Source organism: Pangasianodon hypophthalmus, chromosome 13, assembly GCF_027358585.1.
Source record: "Pangasianodon hypophthalmus isolate fPanHyp1 chromosome 13, fPanHyp1.pri, whole genome shotgun sequence".
NCBI classification, from domain to species: Eukaryota; Metazoa; Chordata; class Actinopteri; order Siluriformes; family Pangasiidae; genus Pangasianodon; species Pangasianodon hypophthalmus.
Genome location: NC_069722.1, coordinates 1,804,799 through 1,828,263, shown reverse-complemented (window position 1 = coordinate 1,828,263; position 23,465 = coordinate 1,804,799). Strand labels below are relative to the sequence as shown.

General features: G+C 40.8%; 1 protein-coding gene across 1 annotated transcript in view; it reads right to left on the bottom strand.

Annotated features, from left to right (window-relative positions):
* The window catches only part of lrrc4ba (leucine rich repeat containing 4Ba), a 48,656-nt gene extending 45,169 nt beyond the window's left edge, over positions 1–3,487 (bottom strand). The window contains exon 1 of the mRNA XM_026916127.3: positions 3,378–3,487. The gene's annotated coding sequence lies outside the window, so the exon portion shown is untranslated. The remainder of the gene's footprint in view (positions 1–3,377) is intronic.
* Between the last annotated feature and the right edge of the window lie 19,978 nt (positions 3,488–23,465).

Below are 23,465 nucleotides of genomic sequence, written 5' to 3'. Positions count from 1 at the left end.
GGAGCATATTGGTGTTTGATGGAGCATGTTGGTTTTGGTGTGTAAAGTAAGGAGATGTTGGTGTTTGATGGAGCATATTGGTGTTTGATGGAGCATATTGGTGTTTGATGGAGCATACTGGTGTTTGATGGAGCATATTGGTGTTTGATGGAGCATGTTGGTTTTGGTGTGTAAAGTAAGGAGATGTTGGTGTTTGATGGAGCATATTGGTGTTTGATGGAGCATATTGGTGTTTGATGGAGCATATTGGTGTTTGATGAAGCATATTGGTGTTTGATGGAGCATGTTGGTTTTGGTGTGTAATGTAAGGAGATGTTGGTGTTTGATGGAGCATGTTGGCACAGTTTGGTGTTTGCTAAAGCATGTTGGTTTTGGTGTACAAGCTAAGAACCTGTTGGTGTTTGACGGTCCAAGTTGGTGAATTTTGGTGTTGGTGAAAAATGCTTCTGTGATGAAAATAATGCAGATTATTAGTGTCTGGTGTAAAAGTAAGGAAAGACTGGTATTTTATTAAACATGTTGCTGTTTAATAGAGAGCACTGGAGAATTTTAGTGTTTGTTAGGGAGGTTTGGTTTTTATTAGTACACGAAGGAGAATGTTGGTGTTTGGTGGAAAATGTAAGAACATCAGTGTTTAATGGTGAGTGTTGAACAATTTTCATGTTCATTAGGAAATGTTTGTAGAAGTAGGTGTTTGAGAATCTTAGTGTTTGGGGAGAATATAGAAAATAGAAGAAAATGTATGGTGGTGTTTGATGGAGAATGCTGGAGAGTTTGAATGATCTCGTTGGATTTGATGGACAATACTTGAGAATTTTAGTGTTTGTTGCAAAATATTGATGTCTGTTGAGGTGTAATGAAGAATATTGTTGCTTGATTTAAAATATTTTTTTAAAAATCGAAGATGTTGGTGTTTGATGTAGAATAATGGAGAATGTTAGTTGGGAATTTAGTGTTTGCTGGAGAATTTTGGTGTCTTGATGTTTGATGAAGAATGTTGGTGTTTAGTGGAAAATGTTGGCATTTGATGGAGAACAGTAGAGATTCTTGGTGTTTTGTGAAGAATGTAAGAGGATATTTAAAGGAGAATGTCAGAGAATTTTAGTGTTTCTTGGAGTTCATTATGATGCAGTATAGTGGAAAATGCTGGTGTTTGCTTGTTGTTTGAAGAACAATAATGTGAATTGTTGACGTCTTGTGCAAATTCGGAAAAAAGTTTGGCGTTTGATGAACCGAAAATGTTGGAGTATTTCAGTGTTTGTTGGAAAATTTTGCATTTATTAGTGTGTGATGGAGAATGTTGGTGTTTGGTGCAAGATGTAGGCGAATGAAGAATTGTAGCATTGATTGGTTAGCATTAAATTGCTACTTGCTTGAGAATATTAATGTTTGGTGGAAAATGTAAGAGTTTATTAAAGAAAAAAGGAAGTGATGGTGATGGGTGATGGTGTCTGGTGGAGAACTGATGCATGATGCAGTACGTCTGCTTTAAAAAAAATAAAGTTAGTGTTTGATAAAGAATTTTGCTGTTTCTGGAGATTTCTATAGGTCTCCACAGTGTTCTCTACTGTCACAGATCATTAACTACACTCTTTAAAAATGTAGAACATTCTTCAGCTGTTCCTCTAAAGAACCCTTAAAGGCTCTATATGTGTTTCCTATCAGACATTTTGCATTGTATAAAAACAATTTTTTTTTTTGGAAGCTAAGAACCCTTAATGATCCAGTGAACCCTTGAGAAACCCTTGAAGAACCTTTTTTCCCTAACAGTGCATGTGTGAATTATTATTGCTCATTATTTCCTTCTTAACACCTAGATGTTTAACATTTAGCTTCTTGTAACTTGGTACACTCTTTAAAAAAGGCTTCTTTAAGGGTTCACTGGATAATTAAGGGTTCGTAATAAAAAACAGTGCTACTTTGACCCCTTCCGATAAGGAACCATCAGCCAAAAAACATAAAAAAATAAAAATCCTCAGTTATAGAACTGGCTGCTCTAATCTTTGAAGCAATGCAGCTAGAAAACACAACGCTCCACTGAAATGAGTTTACAAAATGAAAGCTTTGAGAGATACACTGACCTATAAGAGTGGTCACCTGACCTCCTAATGAAGATACATGTTCCTACGGCGTTCAACACCCCGTCTAGTTGCTACAAAACACACTGCATAGGATCTCCACCATGGTGGGCTGGAGACCAAAGACCGACAAGGCAAGATGGCCTCTTGAGCACATGCACAGACACCTTTCTGAAGGTTCCTCGATCTGTTCCTCGGGAAACCTCCGAAACAGTCCCAAAGCATCAAACTATCTGAAAAGGAAGTCTGAATTGAATCCAAGTCGCATCATCAGTTTCTGATGTTTTGAAATTCCTTGGCTAGTCGCTTCCAGCTTGATCCACATCACAGCCTGCTAATTAGGAGCTCTACAGCCTTCGGTTGTCCGTTCAGTTCAGGTTCGAGAGCTGTTTAAGAGCAAAAACTCAGCTCCAGCGGGAAACAACCCCTCGACCTCATCAGCAGCCGACGCAACAACAGGTCAAAACGCAATAAAATACAGTCCACTAGAAACATCCAAATCATCAGCCTTCCTGTGAGGAAGTTTAAGTCTAGACAGCAAGGCCAGTGATAGTGATGTGCAGCCATGGCGCAGCAGTGTGACACACATCACCATGGCATGGCATGGCATGCACAACTGGACCATCTGCATGCCTCAGAATGCACTACGCTGCAGAAAATGGCCATTAAAATGCATGCCAGTTAAAACTGATACTGCTTCATCACAAATAATCTGCACACACACACATACACACACAGTATATAAGAGACACACTGTTCATTAACGGGCATTTTCTCTGCAACGCTTTATCCACGCGTACGTGAGAGGCGCGCGCCAGGCGCGAATTATTCCCCTTTTTGCACTTTAAAGTAAAAAAAACAAAAAAACAAAACAATTTTCCCCACATCCCTCCCGCATGCATCCATTATTCCAGCACACAGGAGAAAATGTCAGGAAAGCAGCAGTAAATGTCGTGTGTGTGTGTGTGTGTGTGTGTGTGTGTGTGGAGATTTGGGTCTGCGTTACTGAAGCATGTTTGCGACGCAAATGCGCAGGTTTTTTTTTTTTTTTTGCCCAGGAATTAAAAATCTTCTTGGAGACCGAGCGCGCATTTAAAAAAAATAAATAAATTAAAAAAATGCCGTGTGCATTTCGCAGGCACGTCCACGCGCTCGTCTGATCTGATCTGCACTAAATCATCCTCATCCTCCTCATCCTCATCTTTACCCAAGAAAACAAACAAACAAACAACATGTCTGAATAACGGAGAGAAAAATCCAGCTGTAGAAAGAGGGCGAGGTGAAGGGATCCGCGCTTACCTTGAGGATTAGCTTCTGGAGACCAAAAATCCTTCCATCAGAGAGAAAAAGAGAGCGAGTTCATGACCAACATCCTCCATCCTCACTGTCCTGTTTCTCTCTGTCTTTCCTCTCTCTCTCTCTCTCTCTCTCTCTCTCAGCTCTAACCCCTCCTCTCTCTCTCTCTGTCTCTCTCTCTCTCCTCCCCTTTCTCTCTCTCTTTTTTTTAACTTGCCCCCTCTTTTCCTCCATAGTGGCAGGTCATATGGAGCACAGATGAGGATGATGATGAGGATGATGATGAGGATGATGATCTCCAGCTTTACTCGTCTGGTGACTAACATATGCATACACGGGAGAACAGATGCAGCGTGCGAGAGCTTACGGAGCCATACGATACTCTCTGAAACACCAGCCTGAAGACATATGGAGCATGAACATGCGACACCTGATGATTATTTACTTCAAAGAATGCACATGCATAGGGAATAAGAGGAATTAAAGCGCTGGTATGAATTCCAAACATTAAAGCTGCAGTCAGTGTTTTCGGACACGCTGTTATGGGAAAATAATCAACAGCTGCGTGGTTACTGTTAGCACCCCGGAGTGTTTTATTCCTCTTACACCACAGCAGTTTTCCAACAATGATCTCTTTTTTAATTTATGAAAGAACGACTTGGCATACTTTTTATCAGTTTATAGTTACATTTAATGTTGTCCACAAAACAAGTTCTTGCTTACATTATAGAAGCTATAAACAGTTATTAAAATTACAGCTTTGCTTCTGACACTGGAGACTCCTTCCATAAGTACTAGATAAATATCTCCTTACAGGAATTCTCACATGTGCACTCCTGAAGGTTTTTCACACCAAGGCAGCAGTATAGATTACTCTTTTTTGTATGGTCGAAATCATAAAGAAAGAGAAATAACAGAGATTCTACATCGCATTTCCTTAAAAATGACGAGGTCCATCATTAGATACATGAGTTTGCAGTTGCAGTTTAAAGTTGTTGTTTTAGATCCACTGATTCAGGAACTATATAGAACCTTTAAGGAACGTTTTTGCACTGGAATGTAGGCTGCTGTATTTGTTTGGAGTTTGAGGTTTTTAAAACTATTAGCTTTATATAATGTCCAACAAAATTGTTGACTGGTTTCCATAAATAAATAAATAAATAAATAAATAAATAAATAAATAAATAAATAGATTCAATCATTCTGCAAATGCTCTTTAGATAGTTAAGTGTTCTTAGCTTCTACCTGAAACCCTTTCTGATTTGGAAACGCTCTGTAGTAGGGTTCTATATAGAACCTTTAAAGGTTCCCCTTGAGGGACAACCGAAGAACCCTTTAGGGAGTGTTAGTTTGTGTTTCTTTCAGACTCTGCCAGAATTTAAATACAGATGATTTTTGTATTATTTGGTGAAGTTTCTCTGTAGAATATTGGCTCAGAGGAGAACCTCTGGTTTCTGTGGTGCCCCAGAAGAAACAAAACACCAGCAACATCCAACCAATCAGAACAAGGAGGCGTTTCTACTCACCCACCAGTAATGTTGCCTCTCAATTCAGAAAGCTCCGCCTCCTGCACTGGGTGAAATTATTCTCACCTTCAATAAGGGCTTTAATGAAATAAAAAGCTTAAATTTGGTACTTCTTTGGTACTAGAACCCTACCACAGAGCGTTTCCATCAGAAATGATCTACAGCTAAAGCTGTAGGAAGCGAGAAACTCTTCACTATCCAAAGAACCCTTAAGGAACCCTTTTGCCTAAGAAGGTAGCCAGCTGTATTTGTCTTAGAAAAAAGAACTCTTCAGGGGTTCCCCAAGGGTCTTTAGATAGTTTTTATGGTTTATAGTTCTTAAGGTTCTTATGGGTCCTTCCTGAAACCATAAAGAGGTGTTTTAACCTACAATCTTAGAACAAAAACAATTATTAAATATAGAAACACAAGTAAAACCCCTTTCAGGAAGTGAGAACCCTTCACTATCTTATGAACCGTTAAGAAACCCTTTTCTCTAGCAGTGTAGGCAGCCGTATCTGCTTGGATTTTTGAGTTTTTAACACCATTAGCTTCAAATAAAGTCCACTGAAATTACTAGCTAAAATCTTAGGAAGAAGAACCCTTTAAAGGTTCCACTTTAGATAGTTAAGGGTCCTTAGCTTCCTAAATGCCTCCTACATGAAACCCTAAATGGAGAAACACTCTGTATTTCATTCAGACTTTCTAACATAGATTCTTAGAACAAAAAAAAAAAAAAACAGTTAAGTAAAGGAACCCTAGCAGAACTCCTTCAGGAAGAAAGAAAAAGAAAGATTATCCAAAGAACCCATAAGGAACTATCTTCTCTAAGAACATAGCCAGCTGCATTTATTTGGAGTTTGAGGTTTTTTTAACTGTTAGCTTCACATAATGTCTAATGAGTAATCTCTTAGAAAAAAAGAAACCTTCAAGCCTTCCCCAAAGGCTCTTTAGATAGTTGTGGGTTCTTAACATCCTACCTGAAACGGGGAAATGGGGAAACACTCTGCAGTAAAGGTCATTCAGGGGTTATAATCAAGTAGAACCCTTTCAGGAAGAGAGAAACCCTTCACTATCCAAAGAACCCTTAAGGAACCATCGTCTCTAAGAATGCTGCCAACTGTGTTGAGTTTGTAAAACTAAAGGGCTCTTTAGATAGCTCTTGGCTTCCTAAATGAATTCTACCTGAAACCCTAAATGGGACAAAGACTCTGTAGTTCATTCAGATGTTCTAACCTACAATCGTACAACAAACACATCTAGAAAACCAAGTAGAACCCTTTCAGGAGGTGAGAAACCCTTCAGTATCCAAAGAACCCTTTTCTCTGAGAACATAGCTGGGTGGGTTTGTTTGGATTTTGTGTTTTCAAAACCAATAACTTCTGCCTAACTCTTCAAGGGTTCTCCAAAGGCTCTTCAGATAGTTATGGGTTCTCAGCCTGAATGGGAAACACTCTCTACTAGAGTTCTATATAGAACCTTTAAGGTTTCTATCAGAGATACAGGTGAAGAACCTGTAAGGGTTTCAACTTTTCATTTAACCAGTTTACTTTTAATTAGATTTATAACCTTCATTATCCAGGAGCACCTGAATGTGCCTCTTGGTCATACTGCAGTGGGCCAGATGTTGATCCAATAACTTGCAAGTGCTGAACATCTGTACCATGTCAACCTCTACGGCATGCACACGCGCACACACACACACACACACACATACACACACACTGACAGGTCTCAGGTGATCTCAACATGGTCTCTTGCAAGTTCGTGATCATATGCTGATGATATCCTACTGCTGTGTCCACAATCTGATAAATGAACTTTTTCGCATTTTGTTCATTTTCTGAATATTTCTAAAAACAAAAACAATTACAGAGTGACATTAAAGCAGCACCAGAGCCTCTTCCTCCTGTTCCATCTTAAATTTGCACATGCTTTCTGCATATACCTTTACTGTAGGATTTAAACCTTTATTGTATTCATCGACTTTTAAACCTGGCATCACTGCTGCGTTAGCGGTCGCTGGAGCCTGTTTATTAGCGTATACCATGATATTTACAGTCACACATCACCACACGGCTCAACACGGGGCTGGAATCCAGTTCAAACCAGATGATTAAACGGGGAAGCTGTAGGATAACCATAGGTGAAGAGAGGGAGAGATAGAGTCAGTGAGCTTTCAGTCTGAATCAGTGGACAGAGCAGGAGAACTGTATACCAAGAGAGAGATCCAGGAAGATTTCAGCACGGGGAGTAAAGTTGGACCGAGGACAAGAGAGGAAGTGTAGAGTGTAAGAGTGTGAGCTCTGTCTCTGATTCAGTCAACGTTTATTTAAAAGTGTGTCAAAGAAGAAACGCTTGTTTGCCATGTAGTCAAGTTTAAAGAAGTGAGCTATAAAGAAAAAGAAGCTATAAAAGTAAAATTTAAAAACCTGATGAACTAAAAAGACTTAAAGGTTCCATGTAGAACACTACCAAAGAGCGTTTTTCCAAAGAAGCCACAGAATCCTAAGATAGCTCTATGTGTTCAGACTTTGGGTTTCAAAACTGTTAGCAAATAGTGTCAGGTAACGTCTGCCAAAACTGTGGATTAACATCTCCATGGAAACACTGCGGAGTGGGTTCTCCATACAAACACTGCGGAGTGGGTTCTCCATACAAACACTGCGGAGTGGGTTCTCCAAGAAACACTGTGGAGTGGGTTCTCCATACAAACACTGTGGAGTGGGTTCTCCAAGAAACACTGCGGAGTGGGTTCTCCATACAAACACTGTGAAGTGGGTTCTCCATACAAACACTGTGGAGCAGGTTCTCCATGGAAACACTGTGGAGTGGGTTCTCCATACAAACACTGTGAAGTGGGTTCTCCATACAAACACTGTGGAGCAGGTTCTCCATGGAAACACTGTGGAGTGGGTTCTCCATACAAACACTGTGGAGTAGAGTTCTCCATACAAACACTGTGGAGTAGAGTTCTCCATACAAACACTGTGGAGCAGGTTCTCCATGGAAACACTGTGGAGCAGGTTCTCCATACAAACACTGTGGAGTGGGTTCTCCATACAAACACTGTGGAGTGGGTTCTCCATACAAACACTGTGGAGTGGGGTTCTCCATGGAAACACTGTGGAGTGGGTTCTCCATGGAAACACTGTGGAGTGGGTTCTCCATACAAACACTGTGGAGCAGGTTCTCCAAGAAACACTGTGGAGTGGGTTCTCCATACAAACACTGTGGAGTGGGTTCTCCAAGAAACACTGTGGAGTGGGTTCTCCATACAAACACTGTGGAGTGGGTTCTCCATGGAAACACTGCGGAGTGGGTTCTCCATACACACACTGTGGAGTGGGTTCTCCATACAAACACTGTGGAGTGGGTTCTCCATAGAACCTTTAATGGTAAATAAATAAATAAATATTAACCAGGTAAATTAATTAATAAAAAACCCTAAAGAAATAAAAGAAATGAAATAAATAAGAAATAAAAAATACTTTTTATTTACCCTAAGTAAATAAAAAAATAAATTTGTTAAAATGAAAAATACAAATGAGTGCTTGAAAAAAATGAACATACATGAACATAAACAAACAAACAAACAAACAAACAAATAAATAAATAAATAAATAAATAAATAAATTTTAGGTGGTTTAGAGTTCTAGATTTAAATAAACCAATTTCCCAGGTGATAAAAGGGCTAGTAATTAAATAATAATAATAATAATAATAATAATAATAATAATAATAGAGTAAAATGACAGAATGAAAAGCAGACAGTAACACGATACAGAAGCTTTACTGCAGCCTTTTTTCTAAAGCATCCACTAAATGAAGTAAGTATGTGCACTACGTAGGCTATGAAACAGTTCATGAAATGGTTCCTACACCCAATGTATGCTCTGTTTTCCCTAACAATGAGTCATGTGTGATTTAATTCCCTACTCCCTATCTAGGCACCCTACATAGTGTGTGAAATAGCAGCCTGTACACTCTGCATAGTGCAAAACCTGATAACTAAGTGCACTACATAAGGTAAAGTAAAGGCTCCTAGACTAGATGTAGTACCCTATATATTAAACAGGGAGCCGTTTGGGATTTAGCCTGTGTGTGTGTGTGTGTGTGTGTGTAGTCTGTATGCTCTCTCTGGTATGGCTGTGTGTTACCTTGGCAACGCTGAAGCTCAGAGACCGCTGGTCCCACCTTCTCCTTCACACTCACTCTCTCTCTCTCTCTCTCACACACACACACACACACATATGCACATCTATATCCTGATTTAAAAGGTGTAGATAGATCATTGTACTCAATATCGGGGGCCATAACGAATGTCGCTAGGGGTAAATGAAGTGTGTGTGGGGGGAGGGGTTAATGCAGCGACGATGCAATGTGTGTGTGTGTGTGTGTGTATGTGTGTGAGATCTATGAGTGTGACTGATTCCCCAGAGTCTGAATATAGCACGTTATCAGTTCAGTGCTAATCACCCGTCTGATAATCCCTCATATCTGAGCTATGGATCGTTCCTTTTTATTCCTCTACACTACCCATAATGCACTGCGCTCCACTGACACTACTAATCTCATTTCCTATCTAATCTAAGGGCACTACGTAGGCTTATGCATAGTGTATGTCTAATAGAGTGCAACTCCAGTCTACAAAATAATGGCTGCACCCTTTCTAGTGTGTGTTAAGAGTTCAGTGTGTTGGGGTTCAGTGCGCAGTGAGCTGTAAATGTAGCAGATGAGTGCTCTGTCAGCTTATCCTTCAAACCGTGGGCACACTTTCTGTACAGGAGAGCACATCAAATTAACAAAAACTCTAAACTGTTGAAATGTAAAATGACAGGCTGTGCTGGATCAAGTGCTATTCTATTCGCTGCTGGATAGTGAGCGTGGAAGCCATTTTGTTAAATTAAACCAGTGATCAATGTGATCATTCCAACTAGGACTATTCATGCAGTGATATATGAGTGATATACTAGACTCCTACTAGACTGATTTCAACACTCGCCATCTTCTCATTCATATATCATCATGTAAGTCTTTTTAGTTTTCATTTTTATATTGTTTCATGCTTTTACGTTACACAGAATCGCCAGCATTTTAATCTTCAGTCTGATTTTCTTTCAGCTTTAAAGACAAGTGTTTGTGTATAAAGACGCTGTTGAAAAACCCCCGTCTCTGACGCTTCTACTCAACACAAATCTGGCAACCTCGTAGGCGTGAACTACATGTATGTGATTTTAATAATGTTACTGGGACACTCAGAGAATCCACTTCAGCAGCTGCGTAACCCGACTCTGAATACCAGGAACTTTCCCCATGTAAATATTAACATAACCTAAATGTAAACGTAAATATTGACGTAATCTTTGGACGCAAGTCACTATATGCGTAACTGATGATATAATATCTTATGTACACTATACACTACTTGGGCATGTAGTGCACTAGGTAGTGTGTGGAAGTTATTATTTATACCCTTCCTATTCCCTATATACACTAGTATATAGTATAGTATACACTAGCATAGTATACACTAGTAAGTGCACTACAACTGGGATGATGCGATACGTTCAAAGGCATACTTAATGCTCTAAACCCTTTTTTGAACCAGATTAGCTTCTTTATCCCTTAAAAAAGTGCACTATGTACTAATTAATTTGACATTATATAGTGTTACGCTCTACCTAGTGCAATTCCCCAAGCCGTGTCTTATTGCATATATAATAAACACAACATATAGTGCACTTCTTCTAGTGTGGAATTAATGATCATATTACTTATTGGGACACTGCTCATTCTTCGACTCAGTGCTTTTCGGTTTACTTGTGGGCGACGGAGAGCACGTCTTCTGCGTTCCTGCTTGACCGACATGTCCTCAGTTTGGCAGGGAGGACGTGTGTGTGTGTGTGTGTGTGTGTGTGTGTGTAGGGAGGGGTTTAAAATCAGTATGCTCCTGAAGCACCTCCACACTCTCCTCTTCATCTGTCTACAATAGAGCCCTCAACTGCACTGACGACACATCTAGAACATTAGCTCTGTCTCTCCTTGTCCCCTCCATCCCTCCATCCCCTCCTCCTCCTCCTCCTCCACCACCACCACCACCCCGTGCTAACGGAGGCCGTATTGTGGAATTCTATAGCGGTGGATGTTTGCCCCTTTCTCGCTGCTTGCCTGCTTCCTCTCTCTCCCTCCCTCCCTCCATCGCTAACTCGCTCTCTCTCCATTAAATTTCCAGTCACACAACAGTGCAGTGGATATCCCTCCCTCCTTCCCGCTCTCTCTCTCTCTCTCTCTCTCTCTCATACACACACACCACACATCCTTCCTTCTTTCTCCTCCGTACAACCCCGTCTCGAACCTCCTATGTTGAAATCATTCCGGATCTCTTCATCTCCATCTCTGTCTCTGTCCTCTGCTAATCTTTTCTTTTCCCAAGTTTTGGGTGTTTTTTTTTTTTAAACTGAACCCCACAGCTTCCCTGCGCACTTCCGGGGTCGGAGTCAGTGTTCCGCAGTGTGTGTGTGTGTGTGTGTGTCTGTACGCTGGCCGCGTGCCGTGTTCGAACCCCTCCTCGTCCCTTGTGAGAGTGTGTGAGTGAGTGTGTCCAGCGTGGGGAAATGTGAATGACAGCGTGGACACTGCAGACCATTAACCAGGCCGAGACGCAGGCCTGAGTGTTTGTCTGTTAAACTGTCTGCGCTAATCACCAGAAGGTTGTAAGTTCAAATCTCAGGCCTGATCCTACGTTCACGCTACCAAATGACAACGCAACAGCATTCATTTTCTCCATACATGTGCCATTTCACCTGAGATTTTCTCAATTCTATGCAAATTAGGTACGACTCTGTAAAGCGAAAAATCCAAAGATTGGCTCGATGCTTGATCCTCGGACCAATCCCACAGAGCGTGTGCTCCGACATTTCTTCAGCTCACAACTTAAGTTCTTACCTGCAATTAGTTCCTGTGAAAATGGAGGAAAAACATATAACTGTGGTTTCATCTTATCCTGTCATATATGACCTCATTACGAAGAAAAATAAAGCTTGGAAGGATGTAGAGATCATCTGTGCCTCTGGTAATTGTATGTAGCTAGTACTAGCTTGCTATTCTAATCTAATCTGAGAACGAACCTAGTACGAACCTGGGCACATAACACATAAATCAAAGAACTGATTTTCACATTATTTTATAAGTGTTTTAAAAGCCATGCATATACATAGCGACAGCAGTTTCTCAAAAAAAAAAAAAATGCTGACTAGGCCACGCCCACAAGCAACAACGAGACACAAGCTACAAGCAATATGAGTGACTTGTCATCTGCTAGTGTGAACATAGGGTTAAACATTAACTAGATATTCATCTATTCCAAGTAAAATTTCATGAGCATAATTATGGTTATTTCAGTGGAATTCACAGCAATCAGTGGTTTCATGCTGAATAAATTTGGGAGCGAGAATTTTAATCAGTTTCCAATTTGACGTCTTTTAATTCTGGTCGCGTGAGGAGATTTATAGCGTCACTGTGGCCTGACGCTCTTAACAAAGCTTTGACAGAAATGGTGTGTAATCGAGCAAGCTAACATGGTAATGTTCGCAGAGAGTGGAGAATACATGCAACGCTAACGTTAGTGGATTCTCATAACGTGAAGCATCTCTAGAGTCGGGTGTTTTCGTCAGAAAAGCGTCCACTGTAAGAGCGAGAGCGAGGAAAGACATGGCAGCCAGGTGGCGTCATGTGGCACATCTAGTCTCAACCTCTGAGGCTCCGCCCACATCACACGAAGAATCTGAGATCTGTTGTACACCTTTCAGGCCACGCTTCAGGATCTTAAAGGTTGTATTCTGATTGGCTCGTCGCATTTCCCAGAACACACACTTCCATGTGCTGGTTTCCAGCAGGAACGTAAGACAGCGAGACTGTTAGGAGACAGCAAAAGTTCACAGAATTCCATCTACAAGAGTTCAGAATTCATTCATCTCCATTAAGCTCCTTATGCTTGTCAGGGTGGTGGTGGATCCGGAGTCTATCCCGGGATTACAGGGCATGAGGCAGGAATACAGCCTGGATGGGACGCCAGTCAATCTCAGAGGATCACACACTCATTCACACCTGGGGGAAATTCAGAGCCATCAGTTCACCTGTCGCATGTTTTCAGGAGGAAACCTGAGAACCTGGAGCTCAAGATCAAACTGGAGAACCTGAATTGTAGGGCAGCACTGCTTTCCTCTCTACCACCTTCCCACCAGCTCAGTGTTTTACGGATTAAATGCTAAAACTTCAGGAGTTTTATTTCAATGTTTAAACAAACAATATAATGTTCTGTGCTGAAAACAACAGATACTTTTAAGAGTAAAAAATGGGAGAAAAAGTGAGCAGAGACAGTATATTGTTTATCGAGGATTTTAGCATGTACATGATCCTGACTGTGTGTGTGTGTGTGTGTGTGTGTGTGTGTGTGTGTGTGTGTTAAGGTTCTGCGTCCTGCAGGATGATGTGTTTGTTTGGTCACGGTTCATGGTTTAACTGCGCTAGTCGCCGTCCTGTTGCTCGTTTCTTTTCGGCGCAGAGGCTCTAACGACTCGGTTCTCACCGAGAGCTTTTCTGCTGCATTAACTTCAGTTCATGATGTGGAGCATTAAACATGTTTCAGGCTGTATCGTACACACATCCTCCTCACAAACAGTCCTCCTTTCAGCCATATTAGTGCTCGATTGTTCACGTTTCTGAAAGGTGAAGGATGAAGATGATGCAACGGCATGCGTACGACTCTCCTCCCAAAAAAAACAATATGGCCGTAAGGTGTAAAGAGTCACGGCTCTGAAGAGTCATATTTACATTTCAGCAGCAGCGACTTCCTGTCTCACCCTCCACGCTTGGAGAGGCGTCCGCGTGAAGAAGGCGTGTCCTCCCACTGGTCCGTCTCAAAGGTAACACCTTTTCCAAAAAAACATTTTAAACAAATACTACAAAATTTTACAAAAAATGTTTTGTACTCTTTGAACACGCCTCCCAAGCCACGCCCCCTGACTCTATAGTGGCCAGTGGATTTTTTTTTTTCCCACTAGACCATTCAACTGATATATGATAGCCCAGTTATAACACGTGAAACATGAAGTTCTACTGATTTGCGAGATGTGCTGATTTTCTTAGTAACGACTTTTCGAACTAACCATAACTACCGGTGTTAGCTAGATATTTAGCTAACACCGGGATATTTAGGGATTTATCTATCTAGCATTACATACATTTCTGCAAGGTGACTAAAAAAACGTGTCTACTTGATTTGTTGTGTAAAACTGCCATTCAAAGAGTTCAGCGCTTGCAGATCGCTGATTCTGTGTCCAAATTCATCCCTTTCAATAGTAATACGGTCTCCAGCTTGGAAAAGCGCTAGCAGTGTTTATTCGAGTTTCGCTGTGTTTGTTTCTTGAAGTGTTTTGGGAAGCACAGCGTTTTTTTTTTCACTCACAGTAAAACTGTCTGTCTGTGCTGGGCGCTTGCGAGATGCCACCACGTTTTCCTTTTCCGAACAGACTAACATGGGGGCGGAGCGAAAGAGCATTGGGGGCGTGTCTGTAAAAAGACTGACAAGAGGTTGACGTAAACACAGACATGTGTTCCAGCCTGGAAAACTCTGTGAGGTCTGTGCTGATGGCTTTTCTTAAACAATTCATTTTTTTTAATCATGTTCTATGTATTTTTTCAGGTTATTTGTTCTAGTAAGAATTAAAAAAATATATATTGCACCTTGAAATGTATCTGTTTTTTCTGTATTTCTGTAAAGCAGTTACACATCGCTGATATTCTCGTATGAAATCAAACCTCATTGTTACTCATGGAAAAGCATTACAGTTTAAATGCTGCAGCGGCTCTGGTGATGTACATGAAGCCGACTATACCATCTCTCTCTCTCTCTCTCTCTCTCTCTCTCTCTCTGTCTAATGGAGGTTTATGGCTGTTCGTGGGAGGTCGAAGCGCTGCGGCGTCTCACGCATCTCCATTTCTGAGGTTCTGTAAAGATGATATAAAACGAGCTTTAGTTGGCACAGTGTTTTTTCTTTCTTCCTCAAGGGCGCCAGGAGTTTTGGCCCATCTCCCTCTGGACAATTTTCATTCCTTGGAGATCCCTGGAATCATCCCTGATTCCCGTCCATGCTCCTCGTTCCCAGTGCCAGTGATGAAGGCGTGTCCTCTGTCCTTGGCAGATCAATCATTAAAAAGCATCAGGAACTGACGTACAATCGGCCCTTTATTTCTTATTCAGGTTGACGTTTCTCTTCCTCATTGCAAATTCTTTTTAAGAATTAACTGATTATTAATTAATTGATTAATCCTATTTGCCTTCTGTTGAATTTGTCATTGCATAGGTTTGAAATAGATGGGTTTTTTTTTAAATGTATTTATTTTCAAATGAAAAAATGCCTGATTGAAAAAAAAAGAAAAAAAATATTTGCAAGATTGTGATTGTGATTTGAAATAAATGATCCAGTATTTTAACCGAGATAAAACGTTAAGTCAGGGTGTTTCACAGAGAGTTGCATTCATGTTTTAATGTGTAACCTTTATTTTTACAGACTGATAAAAGGCTAAAATATGGAAAGTACCACAGCGCTATTGCACCTCTGCATCCGGTCTCTACGATTAAACCTGCGATTCATCAGCACGCCCCTGCACCTACAGCACAGAGACCGGTGTGTGTTCGAGGTTTTGGTTTGCTTCAACCTTCTGACATGTGATCCCACAGAGTCGTGACATTCACATCCTAAAACCGCAAACCACTGGAGCACATCTGGATCAGGATTAGGGTTTAAGCAGACTGATATCTGAAGGGCTTTTCACCTTTCAGGGGGCTGAAGGTTCAGCCAATGGGTTCAATCCCTAGACGCCATCACACACGTACCTCCCTGTGCTTTGACCACTGGCAGACAGGTGAGGGGGCGCCAATACATTGTGCAGATCAAAAGTGGAGCTAATAGGTGCAGTGAATAAATGGTCAATAAATGCAGCTACATGGAGATGTTCCACCAAGTTTAGAGACTGAGTAATTGGCCAAAATACCTTGGATAATTGGAGTCCTGGTCCAGGATCGATTATTTTTTATTTTTTTTGGACATCCATCATTAAACACCGGATACAAATACAAATACATTCTTATGCTACATTTCACCCCCTGGTTTTTGTGTAACTTTATATTTATGGACATTCCGGACAATATCAGGAAGCGGATAATCTGTGAAGTATATCAGCGAAAGTATTCCGAGTACTAGCATAGATGATAAACATACGGGAAAAAATGTCCATAGTTCAATGATTTTAGTTTTCTGAACATGAACCATAGCAGTTTCTCTGTTACGGCCAATCAAACGCATTTATGTAAATTATTTAGCTGAAGGCAGCTCATCAGACCAGAGCGTAGCTACAGGGTGAGAGACATTATGTCGGGAAAGGGAGAGTTTTCACAGATTTTTATTTTATTTTATTTTTCCTCCCTGCTCTGATTAGTGAACAAAGTCAATGACAGAACAGAACGTTTCAAGCTGATTGGACAAAGAAGTACGCGTTTGTTCTTCCTGCGATGAATTTTAAGATTAAGACTTTCAGAAGTGGTAATGTGACGCACCATTTTGAAATTATCTTCACGGTTAAGCATTAAAATGTAAACGTTGAATGTAAAAGCCGTTCCGTGACCTTTGACCCAACTCGTCGTGGACCTCTGCTCTTGAAGCTGTTGTGTTTCGCACTTCGCAGCATTATTACACCCAAAGCAACATCTCTGCTGTCAGCACACACGCTCTCACATTACCGCAAACCTGACGAAATCCTACACCACTGCACCGCGTGCTTAAACCTGCACGTGAGAGGAAAACGGGGGAGAAGAAACTCCAGGAAGTGAAATCCGTCATCACCAAGCGTGAATAGCTGATGTTCCTGAAGTGGAAGAGGTTGAGTGATGGATGTCGAGGAGGTGAATGATCTCCTAAACTCAGTTAAAAACAAAGCGAGACCTTTTTTTTATAATCTAAGAAAGCAAATCTATACCGGAATTGTGATGTTTCTTTTCTTAGAGAAGGATAGCGTTAGGTGGGAAGCTTGTTTCTTCATCAGCTCTGGTTGAAGGTCATCAGACGACCACATGATCACATCAGCAGAATCAAAGAGCAGAATTTTCCCAGAATGCACTGCCTGTGGCTGCACACTGAAACTTTCAGATCTCAGCTTTTTTCATGTTAAGAGCAATAGAGCACTAGATTTTTCTTTCCGTCTTGTGAATATTTCACATCTTTGCCTTCTGCTGAAACACACACACACACACACACATACACACACTTTTCATTTTTGTCCCAGTCGCTGTAATTCCCTCTTTACTGGTACAAGCGTACTCAGTGGTAATAGTTCATTTATCTTAAGCCTGTGTAGCCACGCCCACTTCTGTTTAAGTCACCTTCTATGGGCATAAATAGTAACAATATTTAATTTTTTTTAAAACATACTTCCTCATTTTTTCCCTACCTTTTCAAGCTTCTTGATTTTTTTCTTTGCGTCTAATTTTGAAGAGATGTTGTGAGTGTGGGAGGTCCTAGGAGGAGGTATAGATGTGTGATTTGTTGAGTGGGCGTGGCTATGGGTCAGAGGGTCACTCAGTATTTTCACTTGCCAAAAGTCAGAAGGGAAAAAAACTCAGCAGTTATTTATTTATTTTTATTTTTTTTACAGACAATTGGAAAAAATCCCATGAAGAATGGTAAAGGTATTTTTGAAACTTTCATTGAATTATGTGTGCTTGTATTTACAACATTTATTTCTATATTTAAGTGCTTACCACTTTGGCTGCTGGTTTTATAATTTTGTGTAACATACCGTCAGGTAAAGAGCTACAAATCAAATCAGAACAGCAACAGAAACGTTAAATTAGTTTTAATTAGTTGTCTGCTTAGCAAAAGTTCCTGCAATTGCACCAAAACAATACTAAAAAAGACGGATGTCTCAAGTTAATGTTGATTAAAGAGTATGTTAATAGATCTGCCATAAAGTTGATCATTTTTCATATTTGTCCTCACCTTTTATGTCATCGACTGACGTTAATGTTGTAATTAGACTGAATAAGCTGCAGGGTGATGTGCGTTTCACTACATTCATCACGAGCAAGTCGGTTCCTGCGCTCTTCTCTGCAGCGTCTTAAGACAAATCATGCATCAGTGCCGAGACTAATGATAGTGTGTACCGTGAAAAAAACAAAACAAACAAAAACAATATTAAGACACTACGTCAGCGAAGGCAGCTGAAGGACACAGGACATGACAGAGGTACGGAAAAAGGGGGAGAGAAAGAAAGAACTGGCTTTCACTGGGATGCTGACGTGACCCGGATGGGCGCGAGAGCGATGAGCAGCCGTCCCGGGAACACAGAAGATCCTCTATCTCCGAGTGTGTGTGTGTGTGTGTGTGTGTGTGAGACAGAAAGAGAGAGACAGAGAGACAGAGAGAGAGAGAGAGAGAGAGAGAGAGAGAGAGAGAGAGGAAAAAAAAGAGGGGGATGGAGACAGAGTTCAGAATCCGATCCCAGTGTCAGCGTTTCTTAGCAACAGTCTCTGTTTCCCGGGTGATGGGGACCAACATCACTTCCTGTCTGTGTGAGAGAATGTGACTGCACACCGAGTTGTCTGGGCAAAAAAATAGGCATAATACACACACAAGTGGCCAAACACTCGATTACTTAATGCTTTATTAATTATATTTAAACTGAACACACACACACACACACACACACACAGACACACACACACACACACACTGAGAGTCTGATCACTAAACCAGAAGAGCTGATGTGACAAATTGCACTACATCACTGCACAACTGGTGTGTATGTCATCAACAAAATGTTCAAAATCAGCTGTAAGGAATAAAACACTTCTCACACAGCATGTCAACGCCTCCACGTTTCCTGTAACAGCGAGTCCCTGCGTGTTTTATTCCTCTTACACCACAGCAAATTGCCAATGAGTGGAATTTAGCTTTAGTAAAGTCCTCAGAACAACACGTTTTATCCCTTTAGGGTTACATTTAGTGTTGTGGAACGTCCGTGAAAAACAAGCTAGTTCCTGTCCTCAACACTCGTTCCCTCATCAGCGTCTCTTCTTTCTCTCTTCTGGTGCTAATAAACAATAAAACGCAGCTTGTCATGTTACTGAGCAACCACAAAGAAGCTCTTAAAGCACTGACACTGACGACTCCTTCCATAAATGTTAAATAAACATCTCTTTACAGGAAATTTCACCGTTTCAACAATAAAGTATTAGAACGAGTGCAGTCATTATAAGTAAAGCTGTGATCTGCAGCTGCACTACTGTCAGAGCTGCTGTTATAGAGAATTAATCAACACCTTCTGACCAGTCAGAGGCCAGAATTCAGCAGCGCTGTGGTGTAATGGCGTTATTCAGCAAAGCTGCGTAGTAGGAATTTGTGTCTGATTCATGAAACAGTCGCCTCAAATACATCTTATTTACGCAAAACACGCACTGAGAGAGAGAGAGAGAGAGAGAGGGAGAGAGGTGCGTGTATTAAACTCTCAGTAGGACTGGCCTCGAGTCGGGAAAATAAACGTCCTGTGTGGAAAAAGTGCTGAGGTCATTTGCAGCTGGTTCTCTTTCAGGTTCACTGTAACAGAACTGAGTTCAGTTGATTTAAAAAGAACTATTTGTGAAAAACATCGTATGGGCAGTGACCTTGTAGTGCATGATGGAAAAGAAAAAAAAAAAAATCTGATATAAAAATTATCCCAGACTCACTCACATGCTCTCTCTCGCTCTCTCACTCTCTCGCTCTCTCTCTCTCTCTCCTGCTCTGATTGTAAGGAATTCTTAGAAAGCAAAAGTACTCATATTCAGGGTAAAGAGATTTCACAAAAGCTATAGTGACTTATTCGTTCGTTCATTCATTCCTGCATGTAGGTCCGACAATCCAGCTTTTGCCACCATCGTAACTTAAGTGAGATCAGGAACTAACTTGTTTCATGGAAAACATTAAACTGTAAACTACACACAGATAAAATGACAGATATGGTAGCTTGTTCTTTAGTAAATAAATTTAAAAAACTGAAATCGCTGGTGATTTGCTGTGGTATAAGAGGAATAAAACACTCGAGGACATGCTGTTATAGGAAACTAACCAACTTCAGGGTGGGAACAGTAACTCCACTTCATCACACCACACCATCACTCAGTATTTCACTAGAACAGCAACACAGACAGTGGCTTATTACTCACTTATCACCTGTGACTTTGTCTGGTGTCTAAATAGGGGTTTCTCATACACAACATATGTGTTTCATACACTATATGGCCATAAAGTATGTGCACCCCTGACTGTCACACCCATATGTGCTTACTGAATGTCTCTTTCCAGATTTATTCCCCGTGTGTTTGCTGTTATAATGAGCTCCACTCTTCTGGGAAGCTTTCCACTAGATGTTGGAGCGTGGCTGTGGGGATTTGTGTTCATTCAGCTACAGGAGCATTAGTGAGGTCAGGCGCTGATGTTGGGATGTCGAGGAGGTCTGGGGTTCAGTCGGTGTTCCAGTTCATCCCAAAGGTGTTCAGTGGGGTTGAGGTCAGGGCTCTGTGCAGGACACTCGAGTTCTTCCACTCCAACCTTCACACACCATGTCTTCATGGAGCTCGCTTTGTGCACAGGGGCATCGTCATGCTGGAACAGGATACAGAGACATTCTATACAATTGTGTGCTTCAAACTTTTAGAGAAAAAGCACATATGGGTGTGATGGTCAGGGGTGCACATACTTTTGGCTAATATAGTGTATGATATCCCAGCAGCATGTCACAAAAACATCAGTGAAGAACATAATAACTGTGAGGATGATAAGTCACGACAACGGCCCAACAGCATGGCAAAAACATCCACACCTCACGTTTTTTTAATGTCATGGCCAGTCAAATCACCTGACTGATCATCACCATCATCATCATCATCATCATCATCATCATCATCATCATGGTGTCTTGTTATCGGAGTTCTCATCACACAGCTCTCAGAAACTGTGAAGTACACAACAGTGCTGCTAACAAACTTAATGTACGTGTCACCTCTCTTCACCTGCCCTCGAGTCTGTAACGCGTGATCCGTGATGTTCCTCGGTCATTCCTCTGCTTCATTTGCAGGAAGAAGAAGGAAAAAAGCAATATCATGCAATTAATCTTCTCTGTCCATCATCCAAACACACTGGAGTCATGAGCTCTTCCTGATCATCCAGTGGTCCACCAAACCGGGTTTCAGAACTAACCAGAACCTTAATTTAGCCCATCTACTGCCTCCTACCCCTGCACGGGGTGGTGTCCTTCTACAACGCAGGTTTTTAAAGCACATACACCACCTCCCGAGTCACGGAGCTAGCTTCCTTAGGCCACACGGGGTGATTCATTGTTGTTTACTTCTAATATATGATGTCATCAGCATACGCCTCAAGACTCCTCCCACTTCTGAGGTCCCTCGTGACGCTAGTGATGAGTTTTGACTCTTTTTAGTGAGTCAGATCATTTGACCAAAAAGAGTCGACTCTTTTGACTCCCAGACGACTCCTGGCCATTTTTTCTGAAACGAACGAAGTTTGTGATTTTTTATTTTGGTTGTTTTTTGAATAAACAATGATGTGCAGTGGATAGATCGAAGAAAGGAAAGTTTTATTTGATGTGATTAACATGAAACATCACCGTGAACGAGTTTTCCCAACATTTAGATTAAATAAGACTACAAGAGTAACAGCATTGTATATATTAGTAACCAAAATGTATTATTTATACACATCACCTTTTATCTTCATGTAAAATGTAATTTATTGTATAATTGGAATAATAAAAAGTGTTCGTTATCACTTTTGAATAATCATTAAGTTTTAAATTATGTCTAAATTGCTGTATTTGACATTTTGGTGTGGGTCGATTCAGTCTTTTTCAGTCTTTGTCCTCTTTGAGCTGCTATTTTTAACCATTTTCAGACAAACCTTTGGTTCAATCCTAATAAATATTTTTAAGAGATGTTAGCTAGAACATAATTTCATATTAATGAAGTAAAAACATAAAGCAGGGACGCCGCATCAGGAGATCATCCAAATGCAAACACGGCTAATGTGAGATGCAGGCGAGGGGGCGGAGCTTCCAGGGTTGTCGGTTAATATCAGAAGGGTTCAAAACATCTACGCAACTCTCAATCATTCCAGATTCACATGTCAATTGACTCATCTGTCCTTTTTTTGTTTTTTTTTTTTACTGGGGGGGAAGAAGAGGCATGCGATGATAAAATGCGGATTTCATACGCAAAAAGCGAGAAAGAGTTAGGGTTGCCAGGTCTGTTGTCGCGAAACCCAGCATGATGTGTGTTTTTTTCTTCATTTTTCTTCAGCGTGCACCATAGGATTGTTCTGAGGACTTTACTAAAGCTAATCATCTGCATAGAATCACTCGAGTCACTCTGCGGATTCGCAGCTGTATGTTGTGCGTGTGCATTGTGCATAACAAATTAATGATCAACGTAATGGCAAATTAATGGCTTTGTTGCTTGCTAGCGTGAACTCAGCCTATACACACACACACACACACACACATACACACAGTTCTGTGCAAAAGTCTTAGGCACATGCAAAGAAATGCTGAGGAGCAAAGACGCCTTCAAAAATAATGAAATTAAAAGTTTCTACATTTAAAAAATACTATAAAGAGCAGTAAACAGTAATAAATGAAACAAAGTCAATATTTGGTGTGATGATCCTTCACTTTTAAAAATAAAGCGAAGGTACAGTGTGTGCAGTTTTCTAAGGAAATGAGCTGGAAGTGTTACTGAGCATCTTGCAGAAGCAGCCACAGTTCTTCTGGAGACTTTGACTGTCGACTCGCTTCTTATTTCTGCAGCGAAACCCAGCAGCCTTCATTATGTTTTTATCTGAAAAGTGTCTCTTATGGAATCTGCTGCTTTCTTTACTGACATACAAACATTTTTCTGGAACGTTTCATTTTGTGCTGGAAAACTAATGTTTGGAATCTAAAATGTTTTTGTACTGAATCAATAATGTAGAAGTCAGAAAATAAACATCTATAACAAAGTTTGTACTAAAATAAAACAAAACTAGGGAGCCAAGACTTTTGCACAGTCTCAGCATCTGGCAAGGTGGTAAAGGAAATGATGTCTTATAATCTAGGAAATATGGTGTGTATACACGTGTGTGTGTTATCTCTGCAGCACTCGTGCAGACGGTGTGCGCATGCGGTCAACCTGATCGTGTGCTCTGCCAGGAAAATCAGCCAAACGATGCCATCTGGTAGCAGGAGCTGGCACCGAGGGGACGCTGCGCGGCTCCACGACATATTGGAGTAGTTAAAATTAACACTGTGACACGGTTTGGCAGAAACAGGCATTAAACAAATCTACTGCTCGCTCTATTTCAGTCACACACACACACACACACACACACACACACACACACACACACACATACACCACTACAGTATTTTTGTTAATTTTTAATTTTTTTTTTTTGCTGAAACACTGTTTTCCTCTCCAAGAAACCTCCCAGAAAAAAAG